Genomic DNA, 19547 nt, shown 5'->3' on the forward strand with positions numbered 1-19547 from the left:
ACGTATATATACGTTTGGACCGTTTAAGGGTTAACTAAGCAATGATATATTCAGTGGTAAAAATACAGTAAACAAATTACAACATGACGTACAAATGAGTATTTCAAATATCTCCCAAAACATACTCAACCCCTGCCAATTTGGATTCAGGCCTAATAAAAATGCATGCTAGAACATATATACACTGCAATAGAGAAAAAAGAAGTCCCACTGGGGATCTTCATTGACTTACGTAAAGCTTTTGATACAGTTGACCATGACTTGCTCCACGTAAAATTGTCACACTATGGTATAAGAGGGCACTCCCTCAACTACCTCAAGTCATACCTCAGCAACAGAAGCCAATATGTGTACGCAAATGGGGCAAACTCTTCTGCGCAACCAATTACAGTTGGTGTCCCACAGGGAAGTGTCCTTGGCCCTCTTCTCTTTCTCCTATACATAAATGACCTTCCAAATGCTTCACAATTACTCAAACCCACACTATTTGCAGATGACACTACATACGTCTTCTCTCACCCGAGCCCAGTCACGCTAGCCAATACTGTAAATACCGAATTACAGAAAATATCTACCTGGATGAGGACTAACAAACTTACACTAAACATTGACAAAACCTACTTCATTCAGTTTGGTAACAGAGCTACAGATGTCCCTCTTAACATAATGATAAACGGATCACCTATCACAAAACTAACAGAGGGAAAATTCTTAGGAATCCACCTTGATAATAGACTCAAATTTCATACACATATACAACAAATTTCTAAGAAAATTTCCAAGACTGTAGGCATACTATCGAAGATACGGTACTATGTTCCACAGTCAGCCCTCCTGGCCCTATATCACTCTCTTATTTACCCCTATCTCACCTATGGAATTTGTGCATGGGGCTCAACAACAATTAACCATCTCAGACCACTAATTACCCAACAAAAGGCTGGAGTTAGAATGATAACAAATTCTCACTACAGGCAGCACACTCCACCAATATTCAATACACTAAACCTACTCACCATACAAAACATCCATACTTATTACTGCACCTATTACATACATAGAACACTTAACTCTGATATTAACCCTCCCCTCAAACATCTCCTTGCCAACAGAGGCTTTATAGTTGTACAAATTTGTAGCATATTTGATGAGTTACTGAGCATTCAAGTGAATGAAGTATTCCTTTAGGTAATGTAATTACAAAAAAACTTAGTTTGATATGGTCACAGGTTATACATTTATGAGATACAGTTAATCATTATTTATTTAGATGTGGGTGAGTAAGTGGTTTTTAAGAAGAGTCTTGAAATGATAAACAGACAGTGTTTCTTTTATATTCACAGGTAATGAATTCCAGATTTTTGGGCCTTTTATGTGCATTGCGTTTTTACATAGTGTGAGATGGACACGAGGAACATCAAAGAGTGATCTGTGCCTTGTGTTCTGTTGAGGTTGGTAAGGATAAGTTTGACGGGAGGGTTTAAATCCGAGTAAAGTGTTCTATGTATGTAGAAGGTACAATAACAAGTATGGATGTTTTGTACGGTGAGTAGGTTTAGAGTTTTGAATATTGGTGGAGTGTGCTGCCTGTAGTGAGAATTTATCATTCTGATTGCAGCCTTTTGTTGGGTAATTAATGGTCTGAGTTGGTTTATTGTTGTTAAGCCCCTTAATCCACAATAACAACAACTTTTCCATCTCTTCCATTATTGATGACCTTCGTTTCGTTATAAAAGTTACGTACTCCTTTCGCAACATTAGCATCCTTGATTTGTTCTTTCTTTGCCAGGATGGATGTAATGGTAGATTTGTTTTTCCAGTACATCCTGGCAAGTTCCAGCACCCGCATACCCCTCTCGTATTTATCAACCACTTCACGCTTAAATTCCATGGTGTTTCTTTGGAGCCATGGTTACTGCACAAAAAACACAAAAAACAATGGAAAACAAGCAAAATGTTTGGATGTATGAGCAGAAGCTTCCTCACACACCGAGAGACACAGCCAGACTGACGCGCAAGCAGCCCCAGCCAGCGGACGGATGTGTCCAAAACGGCCGATCACCGAAATAACGGCTGATCACGAGGAGCCAAAAAAATGGCCGATGACCAAGTTGGCTGATAACAGGAATGGCTGATATCCGAGGGTCCACTGTAGATAACAACCTAAGATTTCAAGTTTACCAGAAACCTACAAATAAAAATGATCTCTCACACTTCTATTCCAGTCAAGATACTAAGACCAAAAGAGGCATCACCATCAGATTTCTCCTAAGATCATACTGAATTTGTAGTCCTGAGTTTCTGCACAAGGAATGTACATACATTCACCAAACCTTCACTGATTTACATTTTCCTTCCTTTTTCACCAAAGACTACAAGAAAAGAGCTTATCAGATCATTAATTCTCCACGCACCAACACCACTCCTAACAAAGTTATGATTCTTCCCAACAGCCTGGTTGCAGTGAACATTTCTAAACATTTCTAAATTCGTGCACAGGAGACTATATTCATTTATAAAGGCACAAAACATACTCAACCCCTGCCAATTTGGATTCAAGGAAAAATAAAAGCACTAATGATGCAATCATAAAAATGCTAGATCTGCTTTACACAGCATTGGAAAATAAGGAATATCCACTAGGAATTTTTATTGACCTAAGAAAAGCTTTTGAAACAGTAGACCACGGCATCCTACTCCACAAACTTGACCATTATGGTATAAGAGGCCATGCGCTTGCACATTTCAAATCTTACCTTACTAATAGGTATCAGTATGTTGCCATTAAAGACACAGCATCAACAACACGGCCGCTTGATACTGGAGTTCCGCAGGGAAGTGTCCTTGGTCCCCTGCTCTTCCTCATATACATCAATGATCTTCCAAATGTATCCCAACACCTGAACCCCATTCTCTTTGCTGACGACACGACTTATGTCATCTTTCACCCTAATCTTGCCACCCTCAACACCATTGTTAACGAGGAGCTGATCAAAATATCGACTTGGATGACAGCCAATAAACTTACGCTTAACACTGACAAAACCTACTATATTATGTTTGGTAGCAGAGCAGGAGTTGCTCAAATTAACATTAAGATCGACAACACTCTAATTGCCAGACATAATGAGGGCAAATTCCTAGGCCTATACCTCAACAACAACCTGAATTTCAGCACCCATATCCAACACATAACCAAAAAAGTATCCAAAACGGCAGGGATCCTCTCCAAGATACGATACTACGTGCCGCAAAATGCCCTTCTCACACTATACCACTCGCTTATTTATCCATACCTCACCTATGCTATTTGTGCTTGGGGATCAACTGCAGCAACACACCTAAAGCCAATAATAACCCAACAAAAAGCCGCAGTAAGAATAATCACTAAATCCCATCCCTGGCAACAATCCCCCCCCCACTCTTCATAGATCTAAACTTACTCCCTGTTCAGTACATCCACATTTACTACTGTGCAATCTACATCTACAGGACCTTAAATTCCAATATTAACCTTGACCTAAAATACTTTCTTGATAATTGTGACAGAACCCACAGGCATAACACCAGACACAAACATCTCTATGACATTCCCCGTGTCTGACTAAACCTTTACAAAAATTCAATGTATGTCAAAGGCCCTAAAATCTGGAACACCCTACCTGAAAACTATAGAACTGCAGACACATTCATCACCTTCAAACTACCATTAGAAAACATCTTATCTCCCTGATACACCCCGTCAACTAATTACACGAATACCACCTGGTGGTTCACACTTACACTCACTCACCCATTTGACCATAAACAGAAATATCAATCTCAATCTTAAAATAATGAATCCTAACTAGTCATAAGTTGGCCTGTGATACTCCAATACTGAAACTATGTATTGTGCCAAAACAAAAGCATTCACATTGCTAAACTCACAAACTAGTATTTAGTCACTCAGCCATAATACCAACTTACCTCATAATTTGTAATATTTTAAAATTAAGAATTATTCTAAGTCTGCCCGAAATGCCTAGCCATGCTAGGTGTTCTAGTGGCACCCTCTGTAATTAGTATTTTACTACATGTAAACCACACAATAACCAAATTCTGTAAACTCAGCATTGTAATCCTTATAGAGAATAAACTTTGAATTGAATTGAACTGAACTGAATTGAAAAGTACTAGCACAAGCTAACACTAGAGTTGCCATGGCATCCAGCACTTCAATAAACGATCTAACCAGAACAAAATCCAAGCACCATGAACCAGTTAATGCAGGGGGTTACACTATACACTGTGGAGGCTGTGATAGGATTTATGTAGATGAAACAGCAACAGCAAGGAACCTTGAAACACACCTCAATGAACACATTAATGTGTGTAGGAATGATAACTTGAACAATACCAGCGTACAACACTGAAATTCTGCCAATCATCTCATGAAATTCAGGGATGCCCAATTTGTGATCAAAGAACCTAATTTCCACAGATGCAAGTGTCTTGAATCAGTATAAATCACCGTTTCTAACAATTAAACAAAACAAAGGCAGCTTCACCATCTCTGAGGTCTTAGCGAGAATCCTCCCAAAAACAGTAAAACCTGCCATCACATGGTCTCTCCTGCTAATGCTACACAAGCACATTACAGAGAATGAACACCGAAACAGGCCTTCTCTAATTCAACCTCCAATAGAAATACAGTGGACCCCGCTTAACAATCACCTCCAAATGCGACCAATTATGTAAGTGTATTTATGTAAGTGCGTTTGTACGTGTATGTTTGGGGGTCTGAAATGGACTAATCTACTTCACAATATTCCTTATGGGAACAAATTCGGTCAGTACTGGCACCTGAACATACTTCTAGAATGAAAAAATATCGTTAACCGGGAGTCCACTGTATTTGTCTAACCTATTATTTTTATGCAACCCAAGTAATAGCTTTTATATCCTTATACTCATATGTAAGTCAACTGTTCTACCATATTGGATCACTACCACTACTACAACTTATATCACTACTACTACTACTACTACTACTATCACCACTAGCATTAAATCCCAGTCTAAGCCTATATATACCCTCTGTGTCCATGTACTCTTTGTAACGGCATGACAAAGCTCCTGGAAAGCGAAACGTTGCCACAATTAGTTGCACTTGTGTTCTTTTACTTCGCATATTGCTGGTAATTCTACCAACATATATACATTTAGGACATGGTTTACTTGATCCCATTATGTTTTTGTTATTGAAATTGAATTTTGTGAAGAGACCTTCATGACTGCTCACATTTGCTGGTCCGGAGCCCTGTGCATACATGTCTGTACCTCTATTATGTTGTGATATGAGTGCATTGTCTTTGATACAGTTATATTACGTATCAAATCATCACTGTTAATGAATATGAGGTCCAGCGTATTTTCTAGTCTTGTAGGCTCTACTATTTGCTGATTTAAGGTGAATCTGGTGCAGAGATTTAACAGTTCATGTGTTTACCTGGAGTTTACCTGAAGAGAGTTCCGGGGGTCAACGCCCCCATGGCCTGGTCTGTGACTAGGCCTCCTGGTGGATCAGAGCCTGATTAACCAGGCTGTTACTGCTGGCTGCACGCAATCCAACGTACGAGCCACAGCCCGGCTGGTTAGGTACTGACTTTAGGTGCTTGTCCAGTGCCTGCTTGACGACAGCCAAGGGTCTATTGGTAATCCCCCTTATGTATGCTGGGAGGCAGCTGAACAGTCTCGGACCCATGACACTTATTGTATTGTCTCTTAACGTGCTAGTGACACCCCTGCTTTTCATTGGGGGGATGTTGCATCGTCTGCCGAGCCTTTTGCTTTCATTGTGAGTGATTTTCGTGTGCAAGTTCAGTACAGTACTAGTCCCTCTAGGATTTTCCAGGTGTATATAATCATGTATCTCTCTCGTCTACATTCCAGGGAGTACAGGTTCAGGAACTTCAAGCGCTCCTAGTAATTGAGGTTTTATCTCAGTTCTGCGCGCCGTGAAGGTTCTCTGTACATTTTCCAGGTCAGCAATTTCACCTGCCTTGAAGGGTGCTGTTAGTGTGCAGCAATATTCCAGCCTAGATAGAACAAGTGACCTGAAGAGTGTCATCATGGGCTTAGCATCCCTAGTTTTGAAGGTTCTCATTATCTATCCTGTCATTTTTCTAGCAAATGCGATTGATACAATGTTATGGTCCTTTAAGGCGAGATCCTCCGACATGATCACTCCCAGGTCTTTGACGTTGGTTTTTCGCTCTATTTTGTGGAAGGAATTTGTTTTGTACTCTGATGAAGTTTTAATTTCCTCATGTTTACCATATCGGAGTAATTGAAATTTCTCATCGTTGAACTTCATATTTTCTGCAGCCCACTGAAAGATTTGGTTGATGTCCGCCTGGAGCCTTGCAGTGTCTGCAATCGAAGACACTGTCATGCAGATTCGGGTGTCATCTGCAAAGGAAGACACGGGGTTGTGGCTGACATCTTTGTCTATGTCAGATATGAGGATGAGAAACAAGATGGGAGCGAATACTGTGCCTTGTGGAACAGAGCTTTTCACCGTAGCCGCCTCAGACTTAACTCTGTTGACTACTACTCTTTGTGTTCTGTTTGTGAGGAAATTATAGATCTACTAACTTTTCCTGTTATTCCTTTAGAACGCCATGGTCACACTTGTCGAAGGCTTTTGCAAAGTCTGTATATATTACATCTGCATTCTTTTTGTCTTCTAGTGCATCTAGGACCTTGTCGTAGTGATCCAGTAGTTGAGACAGATAGGAACGACCTGCTCTAAACCCATGTTGCCCTGGGTTGTGTAATTGATGGGTATCTAGATGGGTGGCAATCTTGCTTCCTAGGACCCTTTCAAAGATTTTTATTATATGGGATGTTAATGCTATCGGTCTGTAGTTCTTTGCTATTGCTTTACTGCCCCCTTTGTGGAGTGGGGCTATGTCTGTTGTTTTTAGTAACTGTGGGACGACCCCCATGTCCATGCTCCCTCTCCATAGGATGGTAAAAGCTCATGATAGGGGCTTCTTGCAGTTCTTGATGAACATGGAGTTCCGTGAGTCTGGCCCTGGAGCTGAGTGCATGGGCATGTCATTTATCGCCTGTTCAAAGTCATTTGGCGTCAGGATAATATCAGATAGGCTTGTGTTAACCAAATTCTGTGGCTCTCTCATAAAAAATTCATTTTGATCTTCAACTCTCAGTCTGGTTAGCGACTTGCTAAAAATCGAGTCATATTGGGACTTGAGTAGCTCACTCATTTCCTTGCTGTCATCTGTGTAGGACCCATCTTGTTTAAGTAGGGGCCCAATACTGGATGTTGTTCTTGACTTTGATTTGGCATAAGAAAAGAAATACTTTGGATTTCTTTCGATTTCATTTATGGCTTTTAGTTCTTCCCGCGATTCCTGACTCCTATAAGATTCCTTCAGCTTAAGTTTGATGTTTGCTGTTTCTCTGACCAGTGACTCCCTACACATTTCAGACATACATGTATTGGCCTCTTTTAGCTGCTCTGTTATTCTTTTCCATCGCCTGTAAAGGGAACGCCTGTCTCTTTCTATTTTACATCTACTCCTCCTTTTTCTTTAAGGAATAAGCCTTGAGCATATATTGAGTGCCACCGAGTTAATCTGTTCTAGGCATAAGTTGGGGTCTGTGTTGCTTAGTATATCTTCCCAGCTTATATCGTTTAGGACTTGGTTTACTTGGTCCCACTTTATGTTCTTGTTACTGAAGTTGAATTTGGTGAAGGCTCCCTCGTGACTAATCTCATTTTGTCGGTCTGGGGCTCCATGCATACATGTCTGAACCTCTATTATGTTGTGATCTGAGTATATTGTTTTTGATATGGTGACATTTTGTATCAGATCATCATTGTTAGTGAAGATGAGGTCTAGTGTATTCTCCAGTCTAGTAGGCTCTATTATCTGCTGGTTTAAATTGAATTTTGTGCAGAGATTTAAAAGCTCGTGTGTGTGTGAGCTCTCATCTGAGCTGCCTCCTGGTGTTATCACTGTAACAACATTATTTGCTATATTCCTCCATTTTAGGTGCCTCAAGTTGAAATCCCCCAGGAGCAAGATGTTGGGGGCAGGAGCTGGCAGATTTTCCAGACAGTGGTCAATTTTTAACAGCTGTTCCTGGAATTGCTGGGATGTTGCATCCAGAGGCTTGTAGACTACCACAATGACTAGGTTTTGGTTCTCGATCTTTACTGCTAAAACTTCCACTACATCATTTGAGGCATTAAGCAGTTCTGTGCAAACAAGTGACTCTGCGATATACAGGCCAAACCACCCCCCCCCCTTTTGCCTGTTCACTCTGTCGCATCTGTATAGGTTGTAACCTGGGATCCATATTTCGTTGTCCAAGTGATCCTTTATGTGGGTCTCTGTGAAAGCTGCAAACATTGGCTTTGCCTCTGCAAGCAGTCCACGGATGAAAGGTATTTTGTTGTTCGTTGCTGGCTTTAGACCCTGTATATTTGCAAAGAAGAATGTCATCGGACTGGTGGTATTGGTGGTACTGGGGGGGATTTTTTTTCCAGCACTAATATCTGTATCTGTTGGTTTGGAGTGGAGGCTATCGACTGTGGTTCCACTCCAGAAATGACAGGATTTGGCACACGATTTCTGCCATTTCCTGCCAGTCTTTTTCTCCTTCCTGGCACTAAAAAACCTCTCCCTCTTGAGTGGCTGTGGCTACCCAGGTTTTCCCATGGCCTGGATGTTTTGTATCTTTTTGTCCCCTTTAGATGGTGTGCCTGGCAATTTAAGTTACAGCACAGTCTTTCCTATACTGAAGAGGGACAGATTTCAGGGTGAAAAAGCTTACAGGAAGGGAGTTTGCATTTTCCTGTTGTCATATGGGCATGGCATTTTCTAGGGTGGTCAAAGTTGTATGTCCCATCTGTTTTTCCCGATTTCCCATGCCTGCAGATACCAAGTGCATAGTACGTGCACAGGCTTGGTTTCTGTTTGCCTTGGGTTTCTGTGACTGTATTCCCTGTTGGTGCATGTTTACCTGTCTCATTCCTATCCTCACTAGTACTAACAATGGAGCTCTCACCAGTTGTTTCTGGTAATATATCCTCACTATTGCTAGTGGAGTCCCCTTGTTTGCTATCTCCTGTGGTATTACTAGTTTGTAATATTGGTTTTATCTCGTCCTTGACTACACTTGTTTCCCCACTACAGCTCCTGTCTCCCTTGAGGTCATTTATATGCATTCCCTCATGCGTACATTTACTGACTACCTGGACAGCACCTCCATCCTCACCATTACTGTCTCCTAGGACAGCACCTCCAGCCTCACCATTACTGTCTACCAGGGCAGCACCTCCAGCCTTACAGTTTCTGACTACATGGCCAGTGTGTGTGACTTTTCATCTGAGCTGCCTCCAGGGGTGATCTCTGCTAAAACACTGTTTGCTATACTCCTCTATTTTAGGTGTCTTAAGTTGAAATCTCCTAGTAGTAAGATGTTTGGGGCAGGAGTTGGGAAATTTTCCAGACAGTGGTCAATTTTCTCAAGCTGCTCCTGGAATTGCTGGGAAGTTGCATCTGGAGGCTTGTATACTACCACAAAGACAAGGTTTTGGTTTCCAATCTTTACCACCAAAACTTCAACTGCATCATTTCAGGTGTTTAGTAGTTCTGTGCAAATGAGCAACTCTGTAACATACAGGCCAACCCCCCCCCCCCCAGTCGTCGTCAACAACAACAACGACGACGACGACGACGACGACGTTTATTTCTTTGTAAAGATTACAATGTGTAATTACATTTTTGATTTACTAAGTACAAAGATAACCACTATCATGCCGAGGCATTTCGGGCAAACTAATCCTGTACATAATAACTAATTAAAACTAGATAAGAGAATAGTACATAGTAATTATACTTAGAACTAAACATGGAATTGTGGTTAGCTGTTTTACAATCTTATTTGGACTTAATAAATCTTATGTATACTTAGTGCAAAATCTAATTTACAAGGAATGGTGCAGATGGTAATATTTTATGGAATGGCAGATTTAAAAGCCAGGTGGTCACATGATAAAACTAGTCAGTAGATGTTTGGTTGATTTGGTTAATATTGTGAGACAAGATGATTTTTTTTAGCAGAGTCCTAAATTTATAAGCTGTCTGGGGATCCTTGACCTGTTCCAGTAGCGAGTTCCAGATCTTTGGGCCTTTTATGTGCATAGCGTTGTTGCATAGTGAGAGTCTTACTCGAGGGATGTTGAAAAGTGCTTTATGCACTGTATTGTGACTGTGCATTTTGTCGTAACTGTCGAGGAGTAGTTTTAGGGGAGGGTTTACAGTGGAGTTTAAAGTTCTGTATATGTTGTAGGCACAATAAGAGTGTATGTCTTGTATATTTAGCAAGTTGAGTCTTTTGAAAAGTGGTGGGGTGTGCTGTTTAGCACAGGAGCTGGTTATCACTCGCACAGCAGCTTTTTGTTGGATTATTAAGGGTCTAAGGTGGTTGGCAGTGGTTAAGCCCCAGGGACAGATACCATTGGTGAGGTAAGGATATATTAGAGCATGGTACAGGGTAAGGAGAGTCGTTTGTGGTACATAGTAGCGTATCTTGGAAAGGATTCCTACCGATTTGGAAATTTTCTTGGCTATGTGATGGGTATGGGACTGAAACTTAAGATTACAGTCAAGGAGAAGACCTAGAAATTTGCCCTCCATGTGTCTTGATATAGGGGAACCATTTAACAGTATGTTGAGCTGAATATTTGAGGCTCTGTTGCCAAACAGCATGAAGTATGTTTTGTCTATGTTGAGAGTGAGTTTGTTGGTCATCATCCAAGCATATATCTTTAGCAGTTCATTGTTTACAGTGTTTTCAAGCACAGCTGGGTCTGAATGGGAGTAGACATATGTAGTGTCATCTGCAAATAGAACTGGTGTAAGGAGTTGGGATGCATTGGGGAGATAATTGATGTAGATGAGAAAGAGGAGTGGGCCTAGGACACTACCTTGGGGTACTCCTACAGCTACAGGTTGGATAGCAGAGTTGACTCCATTTGCATGTACATACTGGTGTCTGTCGTAAAGATAGGATTTTAGGTAGTCAGGAGAATGTCCTCTTATGCTGTAATGATTCAGTTTGAGGTGCAAGAGATTGTGGTCAACTGTGTCAAGTGCTTTTCTTAGGTCAATAAAGAGCCCCAGGGGATATTCATTTTTATCGAGAGCCGTGTATACTAGGTCAAGCATTTGTATAATAGCATCATTCTTGCTTTTTTTTGGTCTAAATCCAAACTGGCATGGGTTAAGTATGTTGTTGGATGTAAGGTAGGAGTAAAGTCGCTTGTGTATTATTTTTCAAATATCTTGGAGAGTAAGGGCAAGTTTGATATGGGTCTGTAATTGTTCAAATCAGTTGGATCTCCACCTTTGTGGATCGGGGTGACCCTTGCTGCCCTGAGTATGGATGGGAAGGTTGAGGATGCTATAGATTTGTTAAACATTGCTGCAATAATAGGCGACAGTTCTGGTGCAGCTTTTTTATAAATGAATGGCGGCAAGTTATCTAGATCACCTGATTTATTTTTTAATGATTTAATGATGAGTGAGACTTCAGTGGGATTAGTTGGAGCTAGAAATAGAGTATTTGGATAGTTGCCAGTGAGGTACTTGCTCAGATGGGTATTTGAGCTAGGAATTTGACTTGCTAGCTTTGATCCTACAGTAGAGAAGAAGACATTAAATTTGTTGGCCATGTCTATAGGTTGCATGTGAGGTTCATCTGGTTTAGTTAAGTCTATCTCTCTATTTCCAGTCGGTTTCCTTGAGCCCAAAATTTTGGAGGGTTGTCTGTCACATCGGAATAGGTTATAACCTGGGATCCATATTTCGTTGTCATGATCCTTTATGTGGGTCTCTGTGAATGCTGCAAATATTGCATTTGACTCCGTGAGCAGTCCCTTGATGTAAGGAATTTTGTTGTTTTTTGACAGCTTTAGACCCTGTAAGTTTGCAAAGATAAATGTCGTTGTATTGGTGGAATTTAGGGGGTTTTATTTGCTGGCTCTAATATCTGCTGTTCTGGAGTACAGACCAACATCCGTGCCTCTGCTCCAGAAGTGTTTTCAGTTGGTGTAGGATTATTGTCATTTCTTGCCGGTCTTTTTTCCCTCCTGGCCCTAAAAAACCTCTGTCCCTGGAGAGGTTGTGGCTCCCCTCTTTTGTTTCCCATAGTCTGGCTGGTCTGTGTCTTCTAGTCCCCTTTAGATGATGTGCCTGGCAGTATGTGTTGTAGCATTTTCTTTCATGGATTGATGAGCGACACACTTCTGGGTGAAATAAGTTACAGGACGGGAAGTTGCACTCTCCTGTTGTCAGGTGGGTGCGTTATTTTTTTGGATGGTCAAAGGCACATGTCCCACCTGTTTTACCAGATATACCATGGTTAAAATTGTTGGATGTATAGATAAGTGATTATTCCAGGATTCTTTGGTATTGAGTGTTGTCTTCTCTGGTGATAAGTCTTGCATTTCTGTAGTTTATTAAATGGTTGTGTGAATTTCAGTGTTGAACACAGGCATTCCTTGGATCATCAGTTCTGCCTGCATACTGGTGTTCTGAAATACGTGTTTGGGTAGTCAGGACTACCCATGGGTTCGCCACTTAGTTCTGTCCTGGCGAACCTATACACGGAACATCTGAAAGCTAAACGTTTCTCCACTATTATTTCCTCTTCTATCACCTGGCTCCGTTATGTTGACGACATTCTCATCATAACTCCCATACACTTCAACGTTCAGGCTCTCCAACACAAGCTCAACCAGGTCAAGCCCTTTATCCTGTTCACACTAAAAGAAGTCAACAACACTCTTCCTTTCCTCGATGTTCTCTGCAAAGCTGACCATGAACTTCATTTTAAAGTCTTTCGAAAACCTACCAACCTACACGATCTTCTGCACTTCTACTCTTACCATGACACCAAAATTAAACGTGGTGTAATTATAGGCTTTTTCCTGTATGCACATATAATCAGCAGCAGTGATTTCCTTGAGGAATACTCTCTTATTGAACAAGTATTTTCTAAACTTCACTATCCTCATCACTTAATTAGAGACTGCAGACGATGGGCATTAAACATCCTTAACACACCCAGAGAAGACACTGCTGAGAAGATACATAGTCCTCCCCACCAACTCTATTGCCATACACGTTTCCAACATCTTTTCCAAAACCTCATTCCAAGTATCTATTTCCACATCCACCACCATCAAGGACATTACTAGTAATAGACAGGACAAGCTTCAATCCTCTGCAGGGACATACACAATCCCTTGTAATGACAGTAGCAAATTATACTTCGGCGAATCATCCAGAGACCTCCAAACATGTATTTCAGAACACCAGTATGCAGGCTGAATTGATGATCCAAGGAATGCCTGTGTTCAACACCAAAATTCACACAACCATTTAATCAACTACAGAAACCCAAGACTTATTGCCAGAGAAGACAACACTCAATACCAAAGAATCCTGGAATCATCCCTTATCTGTACATCCAACAACTTTAACCAGAACAACGGCTTCTATCATTGCTATCCCACACAAGAGCATAAGAATCCAGAAGCACTGCAGAAGGTCTACTCATACACTTATCCAATCTCTTTTAAAAGCTACCCAAGTTTTAAGACTATCATCTTACTCGAAATATTGTCACATGCAGCTTTCTCCACCTGACCCAGCATTCTCATCCTATAAATACTCATGTATGTTTCGCCCAGGTAGATCTGTTTGTGACTTGATAAAGCCCACTGTGTGGGTGAAACGTTGTCAGTAAAGGATCACATTATACTGCTTAAGTGTTCATAAGAACATAAGAACATAAGAACGAAGGAACACTGCAGAAGGCCTACTGGCCCATGCGAGGCAGGTCCAAGTCTCCTACCGGCTTAAGCCAATGCACCCAACCTAGTCAGGTCAGGTCACATTGACTTAAGGGAGGAACACGGCAACCGACCTGGTAGCACAAGCTATCAGGTCTAACTCACACCCACCCACATCTACTCATGTATTTATCCAACCTATTTTTAAAGCTACACAACGTTCTGGCCTCTATAACGGTACTTGGGAGTTTGTTCCACTCATCCACAACTCTATTACCAAACCAGTACTTTCCTATATCCTTCCTGAATCTGAATTTTTCCAACTTAAAACCATTGCTGCGAGTCCTGTCTAGGCTAGATATTTTCAGCACACTATTTACATCCCCTTTATTTATTCCTGTCTTCCATTTATACACCTCAATCATATCCCCCCTAATTCTACGTCTTTCTAGAGAGTGCAGTTTCAGGGCCTTCAGTCTATCCTCATAGGGAAGGTTTCTGATACATGGGATCAACTTTTCCACATTAGTTGCATCTGCCTTTTTACTTAACATATTGTCAGTAATTCTATCAATATTAATATACTTTGACTTTTTTTCGAGTTATCCTAGATAATTTACACTATAACTGTACCTGTGACTAAATAAACTCACTTATTTAAGACAGATATAAATGCATTTGAAAATATACAGAGAAGGATGGCAAAGCTAATTCCTTCTATAATAAATCTTTCCAGGAAAATTGACTAAGGCACTGAACTGGCACTGTTTGGAAAGACGAACAATTAAGGAAGATATGATGAAGGGTACAAATGGTAAAAAGGAATAAACAAAATATATAAATAGAGTTTGGAAAACATTTAACAGTGACAGGACTTGCTGCAATGGAATAAAAATGGAGAAATTTAGATTAAGAAAGGATTAAGTAAGTAAGTAAGTAAGTAAGTAAGTTTATTCAGGTATACACAAATACAGTTACATAGAATTATCATACATAGCAGCATGTGTGTAGAGAACCTAGGATAACCCAAAAGAGTCAGACAGAGTGACTTATTTCCATTGGGGTCCTGGGAAGTACTGGTTTGGCGAAACTTGTGGAAGAGTAGAACTAACTCCCAGTTAACTTAAATTGGGAACTTTAAATCTAGGCTGGATGGGAACGTTTACCTGGAGTCTACTGGAGTCTACTGGAGTCTACCTGGAGTTTACCTGGAGTGGGTTTCCGGGGTCAACGTGAGTGGGTATATGTGGGTGTGAGCCAGAGTTGCCTACCATGAGCCAGTAGGTCTGCTGCAGTGCTCCTTCGTTATGTATTAAAAAGGACGGATCTCCATATCAACCCTAAGCTTAACTCCAGAGTGACATCAACTAGGCTTAAATAATGCTAGTCACTAACACCTTACCTTACTATGTACACTACGGCCAGCCGCAACTGCACTCGCCGAATTTCTTTTATGATTATTGTACAGTCCAGGTGATGAAAAGGAAGCGAGACGAGTGTTGGAGGGGTGGAGGAGAGTGCTGGAATCAGTGAGACGTGTGGAAGAGCAAAAGAGAGGAGAGAAACATGGTCTGAGCACCAACAGCTGGGTAGCCATAGTTGGCGCAACAATACACTGTGTTTATTATTGCTGTAGTCTGCATGCAAGGCGCCATATTTGAAACTTTAATAATAATAATAATCTTCATTTCTACAAGTACATGTACAAGGTATACGGACCTAGCTGACATCAGTGACATACTATATTAAAAGCCCCTTGTTGTGCAGAGCACTTCGGGCAAATTAGGTTAATTTTGTCCCCAGGATTCTACCCACACCAGCCAACTAACATCCAGTACCTATTTTACTAATAGGTGAACATGGACAGCAGATATTTTAAGGAAACACGCCCTATTCTTTCTACTCATACCGGGGATCGACCCCCGGTGTGAGCTGAGTGCGCTAGCGATCGAGCTACTGAGGTCCGGGGTTCGAATTTCCTCTGGTAAGGCTGGAAAACATTAGGGACGTGAGATAAGATCAGATAAGATTTCGTTCGGATTTTTAACCCCGGAGGGTTAGCCACCTAGGATAACCCAAGAAAGTCAGTGCGTCATCGTTTAGTTAGTTTAATATGTTTATTATGCACCCCATACCCATCCTGTGGGCGGTAGTCAAAAGATTACAGAGGTACATAATGGGTCCAGGGACTGGGCCTCAAAGTTTTGATAGCTGAGCAAGTTACAGAGGTAATGTGCGTCATCGTGGACTGTCATTTCCATTGGGGTCCTCAATCTTGTGTCCCAGGATGCGACCCACACCAGTCGACTAACACCCAGGTACCTATTTGCTGCTAGGTGAACAGGGCAACAGGTGTAAGGAAACGTATCGAAATGTTTCCACACGCCAGGAATCGAACCCGAGCCCTCCGTGTGTGAAGCGGGAGCTTCAGCCACCAGGCCACCGGGCCACCGGGCCACCTAGCATACACTGGAGTTTACGTGGAGAGAGTTTCGGGGGTCAACGCCCCCGCGGCCCGGTCTGTGACCAGGCCTCCTGGTGGATCAGAGCCTGATCAACCAGGCTGTTGCTGCTGGCTGCACGCAAACCAACGTACGAGCCACAGCCCGGCTGATCAGGAACTGACTTTAGGTGCTTGTCCAGTGCCAGCTTGAAGACTGCCAGGGGTCTGTTGGTAATCCCCCTTATGTGTGCTGGGAGGCAGTTGAACAGTCTCGGGCCCCTGATACTTATTGTATGGTCTCTTAACGTGCTAGTGACACCCCTGCTTTTCATTGGGGGGATGGTGCATCGTCTGCCAAGTCTTTTGCTTTCGTAGTGAGTGATTTTCGTGTGCAAGTTCGGTACTAGTCCCTCTAGGATTTTCCAGGTGTATATAATCATGTATCTCTCCCTCCTGCATTCCAGGGAATACAGGTTTAGAAACCTCAAGCGCTCCCAGTAATTGAGGTGTTTTATCTCCGTTATGCGCGCCGTGAAAGTTCTCTGTACATTTTCTAGGTCGGCAATTTCACCTGCCTTGAAAGGTGCTGTTAGAGTGCAGCAATATTCCAGCCTAGATAGAACAAGTGACCTGAAGAGTGTCATCATGGGCTTGGCCTCCCTAGTTTTGAAGGTTCTCATTATCCATCCTGTCATTTTTCTAGCAGATGCGATTGATACAATGTTATGGTCCTTGAAGGTGAGATCCTCCGACATAATCACTCCCAGGTCTTTGACGTTGGTGTTTCGCTCTATTTCGTGGCCAGAATTTGTTTTGTACTCTGATGAAGATTTAATTTCCTCATGTTTACCATATCTGAGTAATTGAAATTTCTCATCGTTGAACTTCATATTGTTTTCTGCAGCCCACTGAAAGATTTGGCTGATGTCCGCCTGGAGCCTTGCAGTGTCTGCAATGGAAGACACTGTCATGCAGATTCGGGTGTCATCTGCAAAGGAAGACACGGTGCTGTGGCTGACATCCTTGTCTATGTCGGATATGAGGATGAGGAACAAGATGGGAGCTAGTACTGTGCCTTGTGGAACAGAGCTTTTCACCGTAGCTGCCTCGGACTTTACTCTGTTGACGACTACTCTCTGTGTTCTGTTAGTGAGGAAATTATAAATCCATCGACCGACTTTTCCTGTTATTCCTTTAGCACGCATTTTGTGCACTATTACGCCTGGTCCGAACCCTGGACTGGTTTCAAACGGTTTCGTTGTGCACCACCTAGCAGGTTATTAATAGAATATTCAAGAGGTTGCTAGTAGAATTGCAGTAAATCAACCATTCAAATCATTATGAAGCTGTGTGTAGTCTGTGGTCAGTCAAACAAACGGGCTTCCACATGCATAAATTGTCATTTCTGTGGAAATTGGTGTCACGCCCCTTGTGCAGATATCCAAGAACTAGCTACAAACAGTATTAAAACAGGGAAGTGTTTTTGGGTATGCCCAAATGAGATAAATCTGTGGACTAAAATCACAAGGGTATTAAAAGAGGTCAACATCAAAGCTGCTTTCATAGAAAACCTGGAAGCTTTCTACAACAGATGGGAACATAAAAAGTCCGGGCTGAATGGTACTGCCCTTGATACTGGCCATGTAGTCAGAAACTGTAAGGCTGGAGATGATGTCCTGGTAGTCAGTAAATGGGGGGCTGATAGTGCTGCCCTGGGAGACAGTAATGGGGAAGCTGGAGGTGCTGTTCTGGGAGACAGTAATGGTGAAGCTGGAGGTGCTGTCCTGGGAGACAGTAATGGTGAAGCTGGAGATTTTGTCCAGGTAGTCGGGAATTATACGCAGGAAGGAATACATATGAATGACCGCATAGGGGACAGGAGCCATAGTAGGGAAACAAGTGTAGTCAAAGATAAGATAAAACCAATATTGCAAACTAGAAATACCGCAGGAAATAGCAAACAAGAGGACTCCACTAGCAATAGTGAGGATATATTACCAAAAACAAATGGTGGGAGCTCCATTGTTGGTGCTAGGGAGGATAGAAGTAAGACAGGGAAACATGCACCAACAGGGAATACAGTCACAGAAACCCAAGGCAAACGGAAACCAAGCCTGTGCACATACTATGCACTCGGTATCTGCTGGCATGGGAAATCTGGAAAAACAGATGGGACGTGCAACTATGACCACCCTAGGAAATGCCATGCCCATATGACAACAGGAAAATGCAAACTCCCTTCCTGTAAGCTTTTTCACCCTGAACTGTGTACCTCTTCAGTACAGGAAAGACTGTGCTATAACTTAAATTGCCAGGCATACCATCTAAAGGGGACAAAAAGATACAAAACATCCAGGCCATGGGAAAACCTGGGTAGCCACAGCCACTCAAGAGGGAGAGGTTTTTTAGTGCCAGGAAGGAAAAAAAACTGGCAGGAAATGGCAGAAATCGTACACCAAATCCAGTCATTCCTGGAGTGGAACCACAGTCGATGGCCTCCACTCCAAACCAACAGATACAGATACTAATGCCGGAAAAAAAATCCCCCCCCCAGTACCAACAATACCACCAGTCCGATAACATTCTTCTTTGCAAATATACAGGGTCTAAAGCCAGCAACAAACAACAAAATACCTTTCATCCGTGGACTGCTTGCAGAGGCAAAGGCAATGTTCGCGGCTTTCACTGAGACCCACATAAAGGATCACTTGGACAACGAAATATGGATCCCAGGTTACAACCTATACAGATGTGACAGAGTGAACAGGCAAAAGGGGGGGGGTTGGCCTGTACATTGCAGAGTCACTTGTTTGCACAGAACTGCTTAATGCCTCAAATGATGTAGTGGAAGTTTTAGCAGTAAAGGTCGAGAACCAAAACCTAGTCATTGTGATAGTCTACAAGCCTCCGGATGCAACATCCCAGCAATTCCAGGAACAGCTGTTAAAAATTGACCACTGTCTGGAAAACCTTCCAGCTCCTGCACCCAACATCTTGCTCCTGGGGGATTTCAACTTAAGGCACCTAAAATGGAGGAATATAGCAAATAATATTGTTGCAGTAATAACACCAGGAGGCAGCTCTGATGAAAACTCACACTCACGCGAGCTTTTAAATCTCTGCACAAAATTCAATTTAAACCAGCAAATAATAGAGCCTACTAGACTGGAGAATACACTAGACCTCATCTTCACTAACAATGATGATCTGATAAGAAATATCACC

At 42.0% G+C, this 19547-nt stretch overlaps 1 protein-coding gene across 2 annotated transcripts in view; it reads right to left on the reverse strand.

The window, feature by feature from the left end:
- Nucleotides 1-15494, reverse strand: part of LOC138854439 (SET domain-containing protein 4) — a 64355-nt gene extending 48861 nt beyond the window's left edge. For both annotated transcript variants that reach the window (XR_011393655.1, XM_070097769.1), the window contains exon 1: nt 15282-15494. The gene's annotated coding sequence lies outside the window, so the exon portion shown is untranslated. The remainder of the gene's footprint in view (nt 1-15281) is intronic.
- Between the last annotated feature and the right edge of the window lie 4053 nt (nt 15495-19547).

Source organism: Cherax quadricarinatus, chromosome 59 (assembly GCF_038502225.1).
Source record: "Cherax quadricarinatus isolate ZL_2023a chromosome 59, ASM3850222v1, whole genome shotgun sequence".
Lineage (NCBI taxonomy): Eukaryota > Metazoa > Arthropoda > Malacostraca > Decapoda > Parastacidae > Cherax > Cherax quadricarinatus.